The sequence below is a fragment of the Arachis ipaensis genome, chromosome B05, assembly GCF_000816755.2.
Source record: "Arachis ipaensis cultivar K30076 chromosome B05, Araip1.1, whole genome shotgun sequence".
NCBI classification, from domain to species: Eukaryota; Viridiplantae; Streptophyta; class Magnoliopsida; order Fabales; family Fabaceae; genus Arachis; species Arachis ipaensis.
Window position 1 is genome coordinate 67,363,035 of NC_029789.2, and position 22,157 is coordinate 67,385,191.

A 22,157-nucleotide genomic window follows, 5' to 3' on the forward strand; every position below is an offset into this window, starting at 1 on the left:
GCCTAGGGTCGTGGTTGATTAGGAGATGGGCCGAAGGCCATGTTTGATTTGAGTTTTTGTTTTAGAAAAGTATGAAAAACTAAACTGGTTCAACATAGACTTAATGAACATATGCCTGGAACAATTTGGTCATTCATGCTGTCTAGGAAAAACTTTTAAAAAGGCTTTCAGATTTATGAGAAATTAACAATTTTTCCCTTTCAAAAAGGATATCGGATTTTGAATATTAAATCTTTAGTTTTGAATAGGTGCATAAGGCATTTATTAATCACTGCACTTTAAAAACGGTCTTATTTTCGTATCTTATTATAGCAATTCTGTGACCCTATAGTGAGAACCCTTTCGAGGACGATGTTCTCACTTCCCTACAAGTTTTTCCCTTTTCAAGATATGGACGATGAAGCTTTAGAAGAGTTATATTCATTTTCTGTTTATTCGATATTATTTTGTATTCTCTTAGGTATTATTGTTCCCTTGCCTTTATTTTTAGAAATTTTTGCAGTATTGGGTAAGCATTGTAATCTGTATTGTAACATATGGATCTATGTTTTGAATATTCAGTTTCAGTTTTAAACAGGCTCATATTTTAGTACTAAATATTTTAAGAGTCGTCGTAATACCCGAGCTATCAGAGTGGCATAGCCAGAAGGGTGACTTTTGATAGTTAGGATGTTACATGTAACAACCCCGGTTTTCGAGTACGCGAGATCTTTTCTGAAAGAACGGATTCCTCCGGAGGATCAGTAAGGGGAGAACCTCTGATATATCATCAAGTATCTCGATCCTCATTGTTGTTACGTCTTCTTTAAGCTAGAACTTTTTAGGCAAGCTCAATAATGCAGTCACAAAGAACCTAGTTTTTGAACCGTATCAATTTGAAGTTTTGATCCTATTTTTCGTAAATAATCTCAGTTTGATGAACCGGACTCGATTCATGAGAGAAGAGAGATAATAGGATAATATTATCATTATATTAGTATTAGAAGCTTCTTGAATGATATTATAAGGTTACCTGGTTAGTTTTAGCTAAAAATCGAAAATCGGTTTAACCGGGTTCACAGTTTACTGGTGCAGTTTAGCACCAGCACTCTCTGATGACTTTAGCAATGCTAAGGCCTCATTATACATGTTTTATTCTCATCATAAATATGTTACTAGTGTCATTTATGCTAGTAGCTCAGAAAATAATTTTTAGAGATGTTTTTATAAGTGTTCCGATATACCTAGTTTTAGTAGTTGTACACCAGAGATATTTTAATATTATTTTAATCCACCTCCAAGCCAACCAATCACAACTCACCTTACACTCCCAAAATCTCCAAGGCTGTCTCATTTCTAAATTTTGGCCGAAAATAACAAGAGAGAAAAGAGAGAAACTTTGATGAACACTTAATCTTCAAATCTTGATTTCTTCTGAACTAAAACTCAAATCAAAATTACGATTTCACCAAAATGATCCTTTCTTCTTCATCTACATAATGATGTAACTTACCAAGGCTGGAAATAAGGTGAGATGGCTGTTCCTTTCCCCTTTGAATTCGGTTTTCAAGGAAACATGCTTAAACATGTGTTTTCTTGATGTTCTTCCTTAGGAATCATGCTTAACTTGACTTGAGAGCCAAGAAACGTTAATTTCTAGCAAGTTTAAAGTGAGAAATCCCTTCCTAAGATGCTGAGAAAGATTTGGTTAGTTGAGGGTTTTTGGATTTAAAGTTATTCTTGATGTGATTTAGGAGGAAAAAGTGCTTAAGGACCACCTAAGGACATAACCGAATTAGGAGCAGCAAAACCAAGTAGGGTGTGACAAAATTAATCTTGATTATTTGTGTTTGAGTTGTGTGAATTTTGTATGATTTTTCTGTGCTAAAAATTGGTTGCATTCATGATTGATTCTTGGTGAAATTTTGATGAAATTTGATAAAATTCAAGCTATGAATTTGTGTTCTTGGGTACAGCTGGAAACCGAAACCCTAGACCTTAAATTGGGATTCAATTTGTGTTAAAATCATGTAGAAAAGATGGGGTTTTAGTGGCTGCTAAATTATTATGAATTATGGTAAAAATCAGTTGCTGAAAAGATTGAAAAATGGGTAAAAACAAAGAAAGAATTTGAAAAATTTATGAAGAACATGAAAAACACTTTGAGTGTGATGAAGAACATTGAAGAACACCTTTTAGATCTTAAAAAGGACAAGGTTGTAATTATTTTGGTGTTTGAGGGGTTATTTGGTAATTTTCAGAAGTTAGGGTGGTTAAAGTAGAAATATTAAAAGTTACGGGTAGTTAAAAGTGAATTTTAAAGGTTAAAAGTTAAAGTAGGGAAAATTTAATGATAAAATAATAAAAATAATAAAATATTAAATAATAATATTTAATTAAAAATAATATTTGAATACAAAATAATAAAACAATGTGGAAAAGGCAGTTTTCTGTAAGAACTTTAGAAAGACAACTTTAAGCGCAGAATCTCGTAATTACCTTCATAAAACACTTAGGGAGTGGAAACAACATGTTAGTGAGGCAAAGATAAATGAAAGATAGAAAGTTAAAGAAAAGATAAAAACCAAAGAAAAAGTTTGTAAAGTTTTAATGACAGAAAAACAGACAGAAAGTAGTGAACGAACAAGGGCAACATAGTTAGTCCTTGAGTTACGACTAGGGTTGTGTATTATATGAAAAGTTAAACTGTTTCAGTATAAACTTAATGAACCTATACTTGGGACAGACTAACTATTCATACCGAAAATTTACATAAGCTTTAAAATACATACGTTAAGCAGAGACATCAGAGCAGAATAAAGTAACACAGAGAACAGAGTAAGCAGAGTAAAGTAAAGAGATAAAGAAAAAAAAAGAGTAATATAGATACAAAGGAAAGAGTAATACAATAAAGAGATATTTGTTTTATGTACATTTGTTGCTTGAGGCAACCCAAGAGATGTTTGCTTATTCATTTGTTGCATTAAGGCAACTCCAGAATTATTTGTATGCTCATCTGCTGCATTGAGACAGTTAGATAAATAGTGGTACGACCGCAGAATGTTTTCCAGTGCTACACAGCTATTGAGAGCTATACTTGCAACTGATAACCTGGGATCACTTCCATAGGATATTAATTCATACACGGCTAGAATGTCGCACCTGTAACGCAAGGATTGCTTACAGAGGATATGATTTCATACACGGCTAGAATGCCGCCACCTGTAAGGCAGAGTTTGCTTACAGAGGATATGACGCATACGTCGGTTAGTGAGAACTGTACCTATGCTGACTGGAAAACCATACCCGTTTCAGCTGATTCGGGTTACGTCGGGAGCGGGTATAAACCGACAAATGAGCTAATTACCTACATTAAGGCTAGACATGCATCATACTTGATTGTGCATTTCTTCCATTATGTTTGTTGTATGAATGTATGATTTCTTTGTGTGTATTCTATTCTTTGTGTTTGTGTTATTTTCTTGTATTCTTCTATTTGTGTTCTGCTATCTGTTTTCTCTATCTTCTCTATTTATCTGTATCTTCTATTTACTGCTTTCTGTATTCTACTATTTACCTGCAAAACAACACGGAATTAATGAACTTAAATAATAACCCTGGCCCTACTAAGAACTCTCCAGTTCTTACCCCTTCTCTCTCCCTTCCCCCTTCAGATGGAAGTAAGAGTACCTTACCGTAGTTTGTTGATGATGGTTCTGCAAAGATGATTCCGCTCTAGATAGTCTTCTGAGTCTAGGGTGAATCTCGTTCTCTGTTTATATGTATATACTGTGAGACCAGCCAATGTCTGCATCCCGTTTGTACGTGAACTTTAACCTAAATCCTGTGTACGAGACTCCAGTTGTGGGGCTACTTGATGAGGTACCAAAGAGACGTCCTATAGCAATGTTTGATCGTGCAGAGGAGTAGCAGATGATGTTCTACCTTTTGATGATGTTCTACCTGACTTGAGTTTTGAAGACTTAGAACGTACTTTCCCTCGCTTTAGTAGTTTAGAGGGACTAGGTGAGTATAGAGTCTAGGCTAGCCTAGGTGCCAGCTTAGGGACCTCTTGAACAGGTCAGGACCTGGGATGTTGTATGTATGTATATGTATATAGTTATTATCTAGCTATATCTAGGGGTGTTCTAACTAAAAGTCTAGACTCTGATAAAAGGCTGGGTCACTGAATGTTATTAGCTGCTTGTGATGTATTTATGTGTAGTTGTTTATAACTGTTTTATCTGTTATCAGTTGTGAGTTGATTATGAATGATTTCGTCTATTAATCCAAACATTTTCAAAAAAAATACCTCGCAAATTAACTATGCTTTTAACAACGAATCAGGCTCATATGATAAATAATAGATAATAATTAGGAAGACAAATTGGTAGCGCTTAGTTTCCGGTATGATCTAGACATATTGAAAATTGGGTTGTTACAATTTGGTATCAGAGCAGTTCGTTCCCATTTGAGCCTGGGGAGTGGATTGACTATGCTTCATTGCATACTCTATTGTGTGTCTCATGCGTATAGGATATCCGAGTGATATATGTTGCAAGATTGTTTCTGTATTTTCATTTTGGGAATGTTCACACTTGACTTGAAGTGTTAAGACTGATCACCTTAACAATGATTGTTTGGTGTGAACAGGACTACAATGGGTTCACGGAGACGAGGCATACGGGAAAGAATTCCTAATGTTAACTTCGAGAGGGAACAGGAAATGTTTATGGCTACCATGAACAACGTGGCTGAAGCATTACGTGAAGATGCGGTAGCAGCGGCTAGGGCTGTTGAACGTCTTGGAATGAGAAATGGGAATGAGAATGAATACGGAGAAGATAATGGGAATGATGAGAATAACTTAGGGCATCCTGAAAGACCTATGACCCTTGCAACCTTTCTGAAGGTTAATCCGCCTAAGTTCAAGGGTACACTTGTTGCTACTGACGCTGATAACTGGTTTCAAGGTATTACATAAACCCTGCATGTAAGCAATACGGAAAAGAGCATGGTAACAGGTCTTGCCAGTTTGGATCACCTAACTGCTATGCTTGTGGAGAACTTGGACATATTTCCAAGGATTGTTCGAAGGGATTTACTCGAAATCCAGTCAAAACCCAACAACAAGGACGAGTGTTTGCTTTCACTATTGACGATGTTGTGCGATCGGACGCCCTCATTTAAGGTCAGCGTTATGTCAAGAATCGATTTCTAACTGTACTGTATGATTCAGATGCATCGCATTCTTTATTTCTCTAATTGTTGCTCCCGAGTTAGGATTATATTTCTTTAAATTAAATTTTCACTTGATTGTTCATACACCTGCAATCCAAAATTGCTTTGACCAGTTTAATGTACCTGCAAGTACCACTTGCTATTAGGAATAGGATTTTTATACATGATATAATCTGTTTGCCTCTATGTGGTTTAGAAGTTATTTTAGGATTAGATTGGTTATCTAAGTATCATGTTTTCCTTGATTGCTTTAAAAGAACTGCTGTTATTCCATCTGATAGTCTATGTACTAAACCATTTCTGTCCAACACCTTATATCTAAATTCTATAAGAGTTACCTTAGACGGGAGTGATTGTGAGGGGTACGTTCTGTTAGCGGCTAATTCGAATGATAGTGAATTAAGCTTAGAACGAATCCGAATGGTGAAGGAATTTCCGGATGTTTTCTTCGACGACATACCTGAGTTTCCTCCTCAGCGAGAGATAGAATTCAGCGTTGATCTAGTACCTGGAACCGGACCGATTTCCATAGCACCGTACCGGATGTCACCATTGCTTGTAGAGTTGAAGAAGCTGTGAGATAGGATCGTAGTGGCCTATGGAGGTACAAGAACAAAATTTGTGTGCCTAACTCTGGAGAATTGTGACAAAAGATTCTTGCTGAAGCTCACCAAAGTAGATTTTCTATGCATCCTAGAGTGACAAAGATGTATCAAGATTTGAAATGAATGTTCTGGTGGCCGGGCTTAAAGAAAGAGGTAGTTGGTTATGCCTCAAAATGTTTAACCTGCCAGAAGGTGAAGGTGGAACATCAGAAGTCGTCAGGAACCCTGCAACCCTTAGAAATACCAAAATGGAAATGCGAGCAGATTACTATGGATTTTGTCACGGGATTGCCAAGGACCTCAACAGGACACGATGCCATATGGGTAATTGTGGACAGGTTGACAAAGTCAGCGCACTTCCTTCCAATTCGAGTTGACTATACTTTAGAAAGGTTGGAACGAATATATATTCAAGAAATCATACGACTGCACGGGATACCTTCGTAAATTGTCTCAGATCGAGTTTCGAGGTTTACTACTAGATTCTGGGGAGCTTTTTAGAAAGCGTTGGGAACAGAATTACACACGAGTATAGCTTACCATCCTCAGATAGAAGGACAATCAGAGCAGACAATCCAGATGTTAGAAGACATGTTACGATCATGTATGATAGACAACCAAAGCAGCTGGGATAAGTATTTGCTGTTGGTCGAATTCATCAACAACAATAGTTGCCAATAAAGTATCGGTATGGCACCATATGAAGATCTCTATGGAAGAAGATGTCGGACACCATTGTGTTGGAATGACGACGGAGAAGCTAGTGTCTTAGGTCCAGACATAGTGTAAGAAACTACTGAGAAGATAAAGGAGATTCGTCAGAAGATCCAGACAGCACAAAGCCGTCAAAAGAGCTATGCCAATAATAGACGTAGACCCTTAGAGTTTAGTGAGGGAAACCATGTCTTTCTAAAAGTAAGTTCGATTACTGGGATAGGTAGAGCCCTTAAGACTAAAAGGCTTAACCCACAATACATAGAACCTTTCCAAACACTTAAAAGAGTCAGTCTAGTAGCTTATCAAATAGCCCTTCCTCCTTATTTATCAAACCATCATGATGTTTTTCATGTCTCGCAACTTTAGAAATATATTCCCGACAAGAGTCATGTTTTACAACCAGAGACAATATAGTTACGAAACGATTTGACATATCAAGCATCACCAGTTCAGAACTTAGAAAGAAGTGATAAGCAGCTAAGAGGCAAAACTGTTCGTTTAGTCAAAGTAGCTTAGAGACAAAGAGGAGAAGAAGAGCACACTTGGGAACTGGAAGATAAGATGAAAGCTGATTACCCTCATCTATTCTCAGGTAACTGAAATTTTGAGGACAAAATTTTCTTTTAGGAGGGTAGAATGTAACAACCCCGGTTTTCGAGTACGCGAGATCTTTTTTAAAAGAATGGATTCCTCCGGAGGATCAGTAAGGGGAGAACCTCTGATATATCATTAAGTATCTCGATTCTCATTGTTGTTACGTCTTCCTTAAGCTAGAACTTTTTGAGGCAAGCTCGATAATGCAGTCACGAAGAACTTAGCTTTTGAACCGTATCGATTTGGAGTTTTGATCCTATTTTTCGTAAATAATCTCAGTTTGATGAACCGGACTCGATTAATGAGAAAAGAGAGATAATAGGATAATATTATCATTATATTAGTATTAGAAGCTTCTTGAATAATATTATAAGGTTACCTGGTTAGTTTTAGTTAAAAATCGAAAATCGGTTTAACCGGGTTCACAGTTTACTTGTGCAGCTTAGCACCAGCACTCTTTGATGACTTTAGGAATGCTAAGGCCTCATTATACATGTTTTATTCTCATAATAAATATGTTACTAGTGTCATTTATGCTAGTAGCTCAGAAAATAATTTTTAGAGATGTTTTTATTAGTGTTCCGATACACCTAGTTTTAGTAGTTGTACACCAGAGATATTTTAATATTATTTTTAATCCACCTCCAAGCCAACCAATCACAACACACCTTACACCCCCAAAACCTCTAAGGCTGTCTCATTTATTCATTTTGGCCGAAAATAACAAGAGAGAAAAGAGAGAAACTTTCATGAACACTTAATCTTCAAAGCTTGATTTCTTCTGAACTAAAACTCAAATCAAAATTCTGATTTCACCAAAATGATCCGTTCTTCTTCATCTACATAACCATGTAACTTATAAAGGCTGGAAATAAGGTGAGATGGCTGTTCCTTTCCCCTTTGAATTTGGTTTTCAAGGAAACATGCTTAAACATGTGTTTTCTTGATATTCTTCCTTAGGAATCATGCTTAACTTGACTTGAGGGCCAAGAAACGTTAATTTCCAGCAAGTTTAAGTTGATAAATTCCTTCCTAAGATGCTGAGAAAGATTCGGTTAGTTGAGGGTTTTTTGATTTGAAGTTGTTCTTGATGTGGTTTAAGAGGAAAAAGTGCTTAAGAACCACCTAAGGACATAACCGAATTAGGAGCAGCAAAACCAGGTAGGGTGTGACGAAATTAATCTTGATTATTTGTGTTTGAGTTGTGTGAATGTTATATGGTTTGTCTATGCTAAAAATTGGTTGCATTCATGATTGATTCTTGGTGAAAATTTGGTGAAATTTTGATGAAATTTGATGAAATTCAAGCTATGAATTTGTGTTCTTGGGTGCAGCTGGAAACCGAAACCCTAGACCTTAAAATGGGGTTCAATTTATGTTAAAATCATGTAGAAAAGATGGGATTTTAGTGGTTGCTAAATTATTATGAATTATGGTAAAAATCGGTTGCTGAAAAGATTGAAAAACGGGTAAAAATAGAGAAAAAATCTGAAAAATTTATGAAGAACATGAAGAACACTTTGAGTGTGATGAAGAACATTGAAGAACAACTATTAGATCTTAAAAAGGGCAAGGTTGTAATTATTTTGGTGTTTGAGGGGTTATTTGGTAATTTTTAGAAGTTAGGGTGGTTAAAGTAGAAATATTAAAAGTTACAGGTGGTAAAAAGTAAATTTTAAAGGTTAAAAGTTAAAGTAGGGTAATTTTTGAAAATTTAATGATAAAATAATAAATAATAATAAAATATTAAATAATAATATTTAATTAAAAAGATAATTTTAATAAAAAATAATAAAATAATACAAAAAAGGCAGTTTTCTGTAAAAACATTAGAAAGACAACTTTAAGCGCAGAATCTCATAATTACCTTCATAAAACACTTAGGGAGTGGTAACAACATGTTAGTGAGGCAAAGATAAGTGAAAGACAGAAAGTTAAAGAAAAGATAAAAACCAAAGAAAAAGTCTGTAAAGTTTTAATGACAGAAAAACAGACAGAAAGTAGGGAATGAACTAGGGCAACATAGTTAGTCCTTGAGTTGCGACTAGGGTTATGTATTATATGAAAAGTTAAACTGTTTCAGTATGAACTTAATGAACCTATACTTGGGACAAGCTAACTATTCATACCGAAATTTACATAAGCTTTAAAATATATACGTTAAGCAGAGACATCAGAGCAGAATAAAGTAACACAGAGAACAGAGTAAGCAGAGTAAAGTAAAGAGATAAAGAAAAAAAAGAGTAATATGGATACAAAGGAAAGAGTAATACAATAAAGAGATATTTGTTTTATGTACATTTGTTGCTTGAGGCAACCCAAGAGATGTTTGCTTATTCATTTGTTGCATTAAGGCAACTCCAGAATTATTTGTATACTTATCTGCTGCATTGAGACAGTCAGATAAATAGTGGTATGACCACAGAACGTTTTCCAGTGCTACACAGCTATTGAGAGCTATACCTGTAACTGATAACCTGGGATCACTTGCAGAGGATATTAATTCATACACGGCTAGAATGCCGCACCTGTAACGCAAGGATTGCTTACAGAGAAAATGATTTCATAGACGGCTAGAATGCCGCCACCTGTAAGGCAGAGTTTGCTTACAGACGATATGACGCATACGTCGGTTAGTGAGAACTGTACCTATGCTGACTGAAAAACCATACCTGTTTCAGCTGCTTCGGGTTATATCGGGAGCGGGTAGAAACCGACAAATGAGATAATTACCTGCATTAGGGCTAGACATGCATCATACTTGGTTGTGCATTTCTTCCATTATGTTTGTTGTATGGATGTATGCTTTCTTTGTGTGTATTCTATTCTTTGTGTTTGTGTTATTTTCTTGTATTCTTCTATTTGTGTTCTGCTATCTGTTTTCTCTATCTTCTCTATTTATCTGTATCTTCTATTTTCTGCTTTTTGTATTATGCTATTTACCTGCAAAACAACACGGAATTAATGAACTTAACTAATAACCCCGGCCCTACTAAGAACTCCCCAGTTCTTACCCTTTCTCTCTCCCTTCCCCCTTCAGATGGAAGTAAGAGTACCTTACCGTAGTTTGTTGATGATGGTTCTGCAAAGAGGATTCCGCTCTAGATAGTCTTCTGAGTCTAGGATGAATCTCATACTCTGTTTATATGTATATACTATGAGACCAGCCAATGTCTGCACCTCGTTTGTACGTGAACTTTAACCTAAATCCTGTGTACGAGACTCCTGTTGTGTGGCTACTTGATGAGGTACCAAAGAGACGTCCTATAGCAATGTTTGATCGTTCAGAGGAGTAGCAGATGATGTTTTACCTTTTGATGACGTTCCAACTGACTTGAGTTTTGAAGACTTAGAACGTACTTTCCCTCGCTTTAGTAGTTTAGAGGGACTAGGTGAGTATAGAGTCTAGGCTAGCCTAGGTGCCAGCTTAGGGACCTCTTGAATAGGTCAGGACCTGGGATGTTGTATGTATGTATATGTATATAGTTATTATCTAGCTATATCTAGGGGTGTTCTAACTAAAAGTCTATACTCTGATAAAAGGCTGGGTCACTGAATGTTGTTAGCTGCTTGTGATGTATTTATGTGTAGTTGTTTATAACTGTTTTATCTGTTATCAGTTGTGAGTTGATTATGAATGATTCCCTCTATTAATCCAAACATTTTCAAAAAAAATCCCTCGCAAATTAACTATGCTTTTAAGAACGAATCAAGCTCATATGATAAATAATAGATAATAATTAGGAAGACAAATTGGTAGCGCTTAGTTTCCGGTATGATCTAGACATATTGAAAATTGGGTCGTTACAATTTGGTATCAGAGCAGTTTGTTCCCATTAGAGCCTGGGAGTGGCCTGACTATGCTTTATTGCATACTCTGTTGTGTGTCTTATTCGTGTAGGATATTCCAGTGATATATGTTGCAAGATTGTTTCTGTATTTTCATTTTGGGAATGTTCACACTTGACTTGAAGTGTTAAGACTGATCACCTTAACAATGATTGTTTGGTGTGAATAGGACTACAATGAGTTCACAGAGACGAGGCGTACGGGAAGGAATTCCTAATGTTAACTACGAGGGGGAACAGGAAACATTTATGGCTACCATGAACAATGTGGCTAAAGTAGTGCGTGAAGCTGCGGTAGCAGCGGCTAGGGCTGTTGAACGTCTTGGAATGAGAAATGGGAATGAGAATGAATACGGAGAAGATAATGGGAATTATGAGAATAACTTAGGACATGCTAAAAGACTTATGACCCTTGCAACCTTTCTGAAGGTTAATCTGCCTAAGTTCAAGGGTACAGTCGTTGCTACTGACGCTGATAACTGGTTTCGAGGTATTGAACGATCACTGAGAACGCAGCATGTTCCGGAAGGACAACACGTGGAGTTTGCTACTTATATGCTCGAGGGAGAAGCTGAGTACTGGTGGCAGGGGATACAGCGACTGCTACAATGTAATGAAGGTGACATTCCTTGGGATATTTTTAAAGATGAATTCTACAAGAAATATTTCCCGAGAGCAGTGCGTGATGCTAAGGAGATAGAGCTTATGCTGCTGAGACAAAGGGATATGACTGTTGTTGAATATGCTCGTAATTTTGCTGACTTGTGTCATTTTTCTAAGACCTGTCAAGGGAATCCTGATGACTTCGAAGAATGGAAGTGCTTGAAGTTTGAAGGAGGCCTTCGTGATGATCTGATGAGTTCAATAGTTCCGCTGGAGATACGTAATTTTGCCGAATTAGTCAACAAGAGCAAGTTAGTGGATGAATTTATTAAGAAAGTGATTGTGGCCAAGGTGAGTCGCCAAGGATTTCCACCAAGGCGTCTTAGCAATCATCAGGCAGCTGGGAGAAGGGTGCATTTTAAAGCACGTGGCATAAGACAGCATAAGAACCTACAAGTTGGTAACATTACTGCTCGATGTACGGGTAAGAATGGAGGTAAAGTAAGGCAAGGCAATGGTAAACGAGCCCATCAGGCTTACATAAACCCTGCATGTAAGCAATACGGAAAAGAGCATGGTAACAGGTCTTGCCAGTTTGGATCACCTAACTGTTATGCTTGTGGAGAACTTGGACATATTGCCAAGGATTGTCCGAAGGGATTTACTCAAAATCCAGTCAAAACCCAACAACAAGGACGAGTGTTTTCTATCACTATTGACGATGTTGTGCAATTGGACGCCCTCATTTAAGGTCAGTGTTATGTCAAGAATCGATTTCTAACTGTACTGTATGATTCGGGTGCATCGCATTCTTTATTTCTCTAACTGTTGCTCCCGAGTTAGGATTATATTTTTTTAAATTAAATTTTCACTTGATTATTCATACACCTGCATTCCAAAATGCTTTGACCAGTTTAATGTACCAGCAAGTACCACTTGCTATTAGGAATAGGACTTTTATACATGATCTAATCTGTTGGCCTCTATGTGGTTTAGAAGTTATTTTAGGATTAGATTGGTTATCTAAGTATCATGTTTTCCTTGATTGCTTTAAAATAACTGCTGTTATTCCATCTGATAGTCTATGTACTAAACCATTTCTGTCCCACACCTTATATCTGAATTCTGTAGGAGTTACCTTAGACGGGAGTGATTGTGAGGGGTACGTTCTGTTAGTGGCTAGCTCGAATGATAGTGAATTAAGCTTAGAACAAATCTGAATGGTGAAGGAATTTCCTGATGTTTTCTTGGATGACATACCTGAGTTTCCTCCTCAGCGAGAGATAGAATTTGACAAATGAAACTCTCGCGCGATCTAGAATTTTCACAAATAAATTCACGTTGTAAGTATAGCTTCTAGACCGACAAGAATTCCTTTCGTACAAAAGTTTTGGTTGTCACAAGTAACAAAACCCAATAAAATTTATAACCGAAGTATTCAAACCTCGGGTCGTCTTCTTAAGGAATTGCAGGGAGGTATGATTTATTATTGGTTATGTAAAACAGTATATTTTTGGGTTTTTGAAATAGGGAACAAGTAATTTAAATAACAAGAAAAATAAATTAATAATTAATAAAATCTCTTGGAAAGATATGAGAAATTGAGGTCCTATCCTAGTTATCTTTATTAGGTGTGATGAGAATTGGATTCTGCTCCCACTTTAATTAACCCTTGCTAAACAAAGGAAAGTCAAGTGGAGAAATTGATTTGATCCTCAGGTCCTAGTCAACTTCTATGGAAAGACTAGAGTTATTGGAGTACAAATTAATCAGCAAAGAATTCCAATTTCAATCAACAGCTGAGTTTGATAACTCAAGTGTTACTAATTACTTAACCAAAGCCAAAAGGGAAGAGAATCTACTCGAATAAAAATGCCTTCAGATTAGAAGCAATAGTAACATAAATAAAAGAAAGAAATCTTAAATCTGAAATACCTCAAATTATATTAAATAAAAAAATCAACTTTAACATGAAGTTCATAAGCCAAATTGAAAAGATAAATAACAATTAAAGTAATAGAATAAATAAAAGTAGAAAATAAATTAAAAAAACATTGAACCTGTGATTGAAAAGAAGTAGCCTAAACATAATAGAAATCCTAAATCCTAATCCTAAGAGGGAGGAGAGAACCTCTCTCTCTAAAAACTACATCTAATCCTAAAATTGTGTATATTGTATCTCTCACTCAGTTGTTCCCTTATTTGATTCCTTCATTCTTTGGTTTATATCCTGTGTTTCTGACTTGGATTTGGGCCGAAAAAGGGTCCAGAAATCGCTGGGGGCGTTTTCTGCAGATTCTTGTACGTGGCGTCTGTCACGCGTGCACGTCATTTGCGTTCTGCTCAAGGCACGCGTCCGCGTCATCCACGCGTACGTGTCGCTGCCATTTCGCACTAGGCACGCGTTCACGTCGTCCATGCGTTCGCGTCGTTGCCTTTTCTTCAAAACTCCATTTTTTTGTATTTTCCTTCCATTTTTGTATGTTTTTTTTCTGTCCTTTAAGCCATTCCTGCCCTATGAAACCTGAAAATACTTAACACACAAATCACAGCATCGAATGGTAATAAAGGGTAATTAAAATTAATATTTTTAAAGTATAGGAAGCATGTTTTTCACATATATCATAAAATAAGGAAGGAATAGTAAAACCATGTAATTTACATGAATAAGTGGGTGAAGAATTGATAGAAACACTCAATTTGAGCACAAATTACATCATAAAATATGGGTTTATCAGAATTCAGCATTGATCTAGTACCTGGAACCGGATCGATTTCCATAACACCGTACCGGATGTCACCATTGCTTGTAGAGCTGAAAAAGCTGTGAGACAGGATCGTAGTGGCCTATGGAGGTACAAGAACATAATTTGTGTGCCTAACTCTAGAGAATTATGACAAAAGATTCTTGCTGAAGCTCACCAAAGTAGATTTTCTATGCATCATGGAGTGACAAAGATGTATCAAGATTTAAAACGAATGTTCTGGTGGCCGGGCTTAAAGAAATAGGCAGTTGGTTATGCTTGAAAATGTTTAACCTTCCAAAAGGTGAAGGTGGAACATCAGAAACCGTCAGGAACCCTACAACCCTTAGAAATACCACAATGGAAATAGGAGCAGATTACTGTGGATTTTGTCACGGGATTGGCAAGGACCTCAACAGGACACGATGCCATCTGGGTAATTGTGGACAGGTTGACAAAGTCAGCGCACTTCCTTCCAATTCATGTTGATTATACTTTAGAAAGGCTGGAATGAATATATATTCAAGAAATCGTACGACTGCACGGGATACCTTCGTAAATTGTCTCAGATCGAGTTTCGAGGTTTACTACTAGATTCTCGGGAGCTTTTTAGAAAGCGTTGGGAACAGAATTGAACACGAGTATAGCATACCATCCTCAGATAGACGGACAATCAGAGCAGACAATCCAGACGTTAGAAGACATGTTACGATCATGTATGATAGACAATCAAAGCAGCTGGGATAAGTATTTGCTGTTGGTCGAATTCGTCAACAATAACAGTTGCCAATAAAGTATCGGTATGGCACCATATGAATATCTCTATGGAAGAAGATGCCGGACACCATTGTGTTGGAATGACGACGGAGAAGCTAGTGTCTTAGGTCCAGACTTAGTGTAAGAAACTACTGAGAAGATAAAGGAGATTCGTCAGAAGATCCAGACAGCACAAAGCCGTCAAAAGAGCTATGCCGATAATAGATGTAGACCCTTAGAGTTTAGTGAGGAAAACCATGTCTTTCTAAAAGTAACTTCGATTACTGGGATAGATAGAGCCCTTAAGACTAAAAGGCTTAACCCACGATACATAGAACCTTTCCAAACACTTAAAAGAGTCAGTCTAGTAGCTTATCAAATAGCCCTTCCTCCTTATTTATCAAACCTTCATGATGTTTTTCATGTTTTGCAACTTAAGAAATATATTCCCGACAAGAGTCAAATTTTACAACCAGAGAGAGTACAGTTACGAAACGATTTGACATATCAAGCATCACCAGTTCAGATCGTAGAAAGAAGTGATAAACAGCTAAGAGGCAAAACTGTTCGCTTAGTCAAAGTAGCTTGGAGACAAAGAGGAGAAGAAGAGCACACTTGGGAACTGAAAGATAAGATGAAAGCTGATTACCCGCATCTATTCTCAGGAAACTAAAATTTTGAGGACAAAATTTTCTTTTAGGAGGGTAGAATGTAACAACCCCGGTTTTCGAGTACGCGAGATCTTTTCTGAAAGAACGGATTCCTCCGGAGGATCAGTAAGGGGAGAACCTCTGATATATCATCAAGTATCTCGATCCTCATTGTCGTTACGTCTTCTTTAAGCTAGAAATTTTTGAGGCAAGCTCGATAATGCAGTCATGAAGAACCTAGTTTTTGAACCATATCGATTTGGAGTTTTGATCCTATTTTTCGTAAATAATCTCAGTTTAATGAACTGGACTCGATTAATGAGAGAAGAGAGATAATAGGATATAATTATCATTATATTAGTATTAGAAGCTTCTTGAATGATATTATAAGGTTACCTGGTGTAGCTTAGTTAAAAATCAAAAATCGATTTAACCGGGTTCAAAGTTTACTGGTGCAGCTTAGCACCAGCACTCTCTGATGACTTTAGTAATGCTAAGGCCTTATTATACATATTTTATTCTCATAATAAATATGTTACTAGTGTCATTTATGCTAGTAGCTCAGAAAATAATTGTTAGAGATGTTTTTATAAGTATTCCGATACACCTAGTTTTAGTAGTTGTACACCAGAGATATTTTAATATTATTTTAATCCACCTCCAAGCCAACCAATCACAACTCACCTTACACCCCCCAAAACCTCCAAGGCTGTCTCATTTCTTCATTTTGGTCGAAAATAACAAGAGAGAAAAGAGAGAAACTTTCATGAACACTTAATCTTCAAAGCTTGATTTCTTCTGAACTAAAACTCAAATCAAAATTCCTATTTCACCAAAATGATCATTTCTTCTTCCTCTACATAACCATGTAACTTATCAAGGCTGGAAATAAGGTGAGATGGCTATTCCTTTCCCCTTTGAATTTGGTTTTCAAGGAAACATGCTTAGACATGTGTTTTCTTGATGTTCTTCCTTAGGAATCATGCTTAACTTGACTTGAGGGCCAAGAAACATTAATTTCCAGCAAGTTTACGGTGATAAATCCCTTCCTAATGTGCTGAGAAAGATTCGGTTAGTTGAGGGTTTTTGGATTTAAAGTTGTTCTTGATGTGATTTAGGAGGAAAAAGTGCTTAAGGACCACCTAAGGACATAACCGAATTAGGAGCAGCAAAACCAGGTAGGGTGTGACGAAATTAATCTTGATTATTTGTGTTTGAGTTGTGTGAATTTTGTATGGTTTGGCTGTGCTAAAAATTGGTTGCATTCATGATTGATTCTTGGTGAAAATTTGGTAAAATTTTGATGAAATTTGATGAAATTCAAGCTATGAATTTGTGTTCTTGGGTGTATCTGGAAACCGAAACCCTAGACCTTAAATTGGGGTTCAATTTGTGTTAAAATAATGTAGAAAAGATGGGGTTTTAGTGGCTGCTAAATTATTATGAATAATGGTAAAAATTGGTTGCTGAAAAGATTGAAAAACGGGTAAAAACAGAGAAAGAATCTGAAAAATTTATGAAGAACATGAAGAACACTTTAAGTGTGATGAAGAACATTGAATAACACATTTTAGATCTTAAAAAGGGCAAGGTTGTAATTTTTTTTGTGTTTGATGGGTTATTTGGTAATTTTCAGAAGTTAAGGTGGTTAAAGTAGAAATATTAAAAGTTACGGATGGTAAAAAGTGAATTTTAAAGGTTAAAAGTTAAAGTACGGTAATTTTTGAAAATTTAATGATAAAATAATAAATAATAATAAAATATTAAATAATAATATTTAATTAAAAATAATATTTTAATAAAAAATAATAAAATAATGTGGAAAAGGCAGTTTCTGTAAAATCTTTAGAAAGACAACTTTAAGAGAAGAATCTCGTAATTACCTTCATAAAACACTTAGGGAGTGGTAACAACATGTTATTGAGGCAAAGATAAATGAAAGATAGAAAGTTAAAGAAAAGATAAAAACCAAAGAAAAAGTCTGTAAAGTTTTAATGACAGAAAAACAGACAGAAAGTAGTGAACGAACTAGGGCAACATAGTTAGTCCTTGAATTGCGACTAGGGTTATGTATTATATGAAAAGTTAAACTGTTTCAGTATAAACTTAATGAACCTATACTTGGGACAGGCTAACTATTCATACCGAAATTTACATAAGCTTTAAAATACATACGTTAAGCAGAGACATCAGAGCAGAATAAAGTAACACAGAGAACAGAGTAAGCAGAGTAAGGTAAAGAGATAAAGAAAAAAAAGAGTAATATGGATACAAAGGAAAGAGTAATACAATAAAGAGATATTTGTTTTATGTACATTTGTTGCTTGAGGCAACCCAAGAGATGTTTGCTTATTCATTTGTTGCATTAAGACAACTCCAGAATTATTTGTATGCTCATCTGCTACATTGAGACAGTCAGATAAATAGTGGTATGACCGCAGAACGTTTTCCAGTGCTACACAGAACGTTTTTTAATTGCATATAAATAAATTACACTTAATCACATTACATTCATTTTAAATAAATTTATTTTTTTATAATTTTAAAGAATTTTGATACATTAGAGACAAAATGTATAATTTATATTTTATTGTATATATATTATTTTTTTCTTTTCTCCAAATTTATATACTAGTCATTTTATAAACATTTTATGATAACTAAAAATTTTTAAGAGTAAAATTATAAAAAAAATAATTTATTTAAAATGAAAGAAATATGATTAAGTGTAATTTATTTAGATGTGATTAAAAAATAATTGAATACTATGTATAGTAAAAAATTGATATTATTGAAGAATAAAATTAAAATTTATTTCTATGTATCATTTTTGTCCCCAATGTTTTCGTTCTATTTAAGTTCCTAACGTTTCAAAATTGTCTCAATTTTATCCCGTCGTCAATTCTGTTAACGGATCTCTAATGGCAGGACAACATTAACTCAGTTTTGAAACGTTAGGGACTTAAATAGAACGATTGAAATGTTAGGGACAACTTTGAAACTTACCCCAAACGTTGGGGACAAAAATGATACTTTACTCTAGTTATTATCTAGCTATATCTAGGGGTGTTCTAACTAAAAGTCTATACTTTGATAAAGGCTGGGTCACTGAATGTTGTTAGCTACTTGTGATGTATTTATGTGTGATTATTTATAACTGTTTTATCTGTTATCAGTTGTTAGTTGATTATGAATGATTCTGTTTATTAATCCAAACGTTTTCAAAAAAAAAAATACCTCGCAAATTAACTACACTTTTAACAACGAATCAGGCTCATATGATAAATAATAGATAATAATTAGGAAGACAAATTGCTAGCGCTCAGTTTCCAGTATGATCTAGACATATTGAAAATTGGGTCGTTAGATTACACCAAATCTGCTGAAATGTATTTCTGGAGGAATTTTAGCACCACTCGGGTGTCATTAGTGGGTGACGCGATTGCCTCCACCCATTTAGACACATAGTCTACTGCCACCAGGATGTATGTGTTTGAATATGAGGGTGGAAAAGGTCCCATGAAATCTATTCCCCATACACCAAACAACTTAGTTTTCAGTATTCCTTGTTGTGGCATTTCATGATTATGTGGGAGGTTTCCAACTCGCTGGCATCTATCACAGTTACGGACAAATGCCCGTGAGTCCTTGAAGAGGGTTGGCCAGTAGAACCCGCCCTGAAGGACCTTGGTGGCCATTCGCTCTCCTCTAAAATGTCCTCCATACTCAGAACCGTGACAATGCCAGAGAATTTGTTGGGTTTCCTCCTCGGAGACACAACATCGAATTATACCATCCGAGCATCTCTTAAAGAGATAGGGTTCGTCCCACAAGTAGTACTTAGCATCATGTTGTAGTTTTCAAACTTGTTGTTTGCTGTATTCCTTTGGGATGAATCTCATGACTTTATAGTTAACAATGTCTGCAAACCATGGTGCCTGTTGGATTGCAAAAAGTTGCTCATCTGAAAAGGTCTCGGATACAACAGTAATTGGAGGTGGCATTCCTTCCACATGTTCAATCCTGGATAAATGATCAGCCACCTAGTTTTTTGATCCCTTTCTGTCCCTAATCTTGACGTCGAATTCTTGAAGGAGCAGTACCCATCTGATTAGCCTAGGTTTAGGATTCTGCTTGGTTTGAAGGTACTAAGAGCAACATGGTCAGTATAGACAATAGTCTTAGACCCAATTAAATAGGATCTGAATTTATCAATGGCATAGACAACTGCAAGTAGTTCCTTTTCTGTGGTGGTGTAGTTCCTTCGTGCGTCATTGAGAATGTGACTGGCATAATAAATGACATGAAAAATCTTATCATTTCTTTGTCCCAGAACTGATCCAATGGCATAATCATTGGCATCGGACATCAATTTGAACGGTAGGGCCCAATTGGGTGCAGAAATGATAGGAGCAGATACAAGTTTTGCTTTTAAAATTTCGAAGGCATGTAGGTAATCCTCATCAAAATTAAAAGGAGTGTCATTAGCTAGAAGATTACACAGGGGTTTTGCAATTTTGGAAAAGTCTTTTATGAACCTCCTGTAGACTCCTGCATGTCCTAAGAAACTTTTGATAGCCTTAACATTAGTAGGTGGTGGTAATTTTTCAATTACTTCCACCTTGGCTTGATCAACCTCTATTCCCTTGTTTGAAATTCGATGCCCAAGAATAATACCTTCAGTTACCATAAAGTGACATTTTTTCCAATTCAAAACCAGGTTTGTTTCTTGGCATCATTTCAGTACCAGGGCGAAATGGTTAAGGCAAGTGTCAAAGGAATCACCAAAGACAGAGAAGTCATCCATGAATACTTCAAGGAATTTTTCAACCATATCAAAGAAAATGGAGAGCATATAGGCATGTGAATACCCCATATGGGCATGTGAATGCTGCCTTTTCTCAGTCTTGAGGATCTTCTGCGATCTGATTGCAGCCTGAATAACCATCCAAGAAGCAGTAGAATGCATGGCCAGCCAGTCTCTCCAGCATCTGGTCTATAAAAGGTAGGGGAAAGTGATCCTTTCTTGTGGCATTGTTGAGTATCCTATAATCGATGCACATACACCATCCTATGACAATTCTTGTAGGGATCAGCTCATTCTTTTCATTATGGATAACTGTCATCCCCCCTTTCTTGGTACCACCTGCACAGGGCTTACCCAGTGACTATTTGAAATAGGATATATGATTCTAGCTTCCCAAAGTTTTGTAACCTCTTTTTGGACCACTACTTTCATAGCTGGATTTAGTCGCCTCTGTGGTTGCACAACAAGTTTAGCAGCATCCTCAAGTTTGATCTTGTGCATACATCAAATCGGGCTGATCCTTTTTAAGTCACTTATGGTCCATCCTAGAGCTGTCTTGTGGGTCTTGAGTACTTGAACCAGTGCTTTTTCTTCCTGTTGCTTTAGGGTAGAACTTATGATCACTGGATAGGTGTCACCATCTCCTAAGAACACGTATTTCAAGGATGGTGGCAAAGGCTTAAGCTCGAGTTTTAGGAGGTCTATCTTCCACTTTAGGGGTGTTTAGTGTCTCCCCCTGCTCTTCCGGTGCATCCAGTTCAGGCATGGCCTCTTCGAGAATGTTATGCAGCTCCTCCTCGAGTCTTTCAATCTCATGTACCTCTTCAACCAGGGGTTCTATGACATCAATCCTCGTGCATTCCTCTGGGGAATAAGGGTGTTGCATGGCCTTGATAGTGTTTAGCACGAACTCATCCTTATCGACTCTCAGTGTCACTTCCCCTTTCTAAATGTCAATGATGGTTCTCCCTGTAACCAGAAAAGGTCATCCTAGAATGATGGAAGCATTCTTGTTCTCTTCCATATCTAGTATCACAAAGTCTGTGGGAAATTTAAAGGGACCAATCCTCAGAATCATGTCCTCAACCACTCCTGATGAGAACTTGATGGAGCCGTCAGCAAGCTGAAGGCAAATGTAACGTTTGCCAAAAAGTTTGAGGCAAACGTTGGCGCAAACTTTTGCTCTCCAGGGTATGTTGTTCATGGCGCCAACGTTTGTCAAAAAGTTTGAGGCAAACGTTGGCGCAAACTTTTGCTCTCCAGGGTGTTGATTTTTGATGCCAACGTTTGCCAAAAAGTTTGAGGCAAACGTTGGCTCAAGCTTTTCTCCCAAAAGTTTGCGCAAAAGTTTAAGGAACACTTTTGGTCAAGCTTTTTTTCCAAAAGTTTGCGCAAAAGTTTGAGGCAAACTTTTGGTCCAGCTTTTTGCTCCCTGGTTCATTTTCACTTATTCCAAAAGTTTGAGCTAAAGTTTGAGGCAAACTTTTGCTCAAACTTTTTGTCCTCTCTTCCTCCTAGCCATTCCTTCTTGCTTCAACCTTTCTCCAAGCTTTCTTCACCTATCATCAATCAACCAAACACATCAAAGCTATGCTCAAAATCATGAGATATTC

General features: G+C 36.4%; 1 long non-coding RNA gene across 1 annotated transcript; it reads left to right on the forward strand.

Annotated features, from left to right (window-relative positions):
• LOC110272131 lies at positions 1 to 20,164 on the forward strand. The gene is made up of 3 exons (XR_002363043.1): positions 1 to 501; positions 5,973 to 5,978; positions 20,154 to 20,164. It is a non-coding gene; the product is annotated as an uncharacterized LOC110272131 (long non-coding RNA).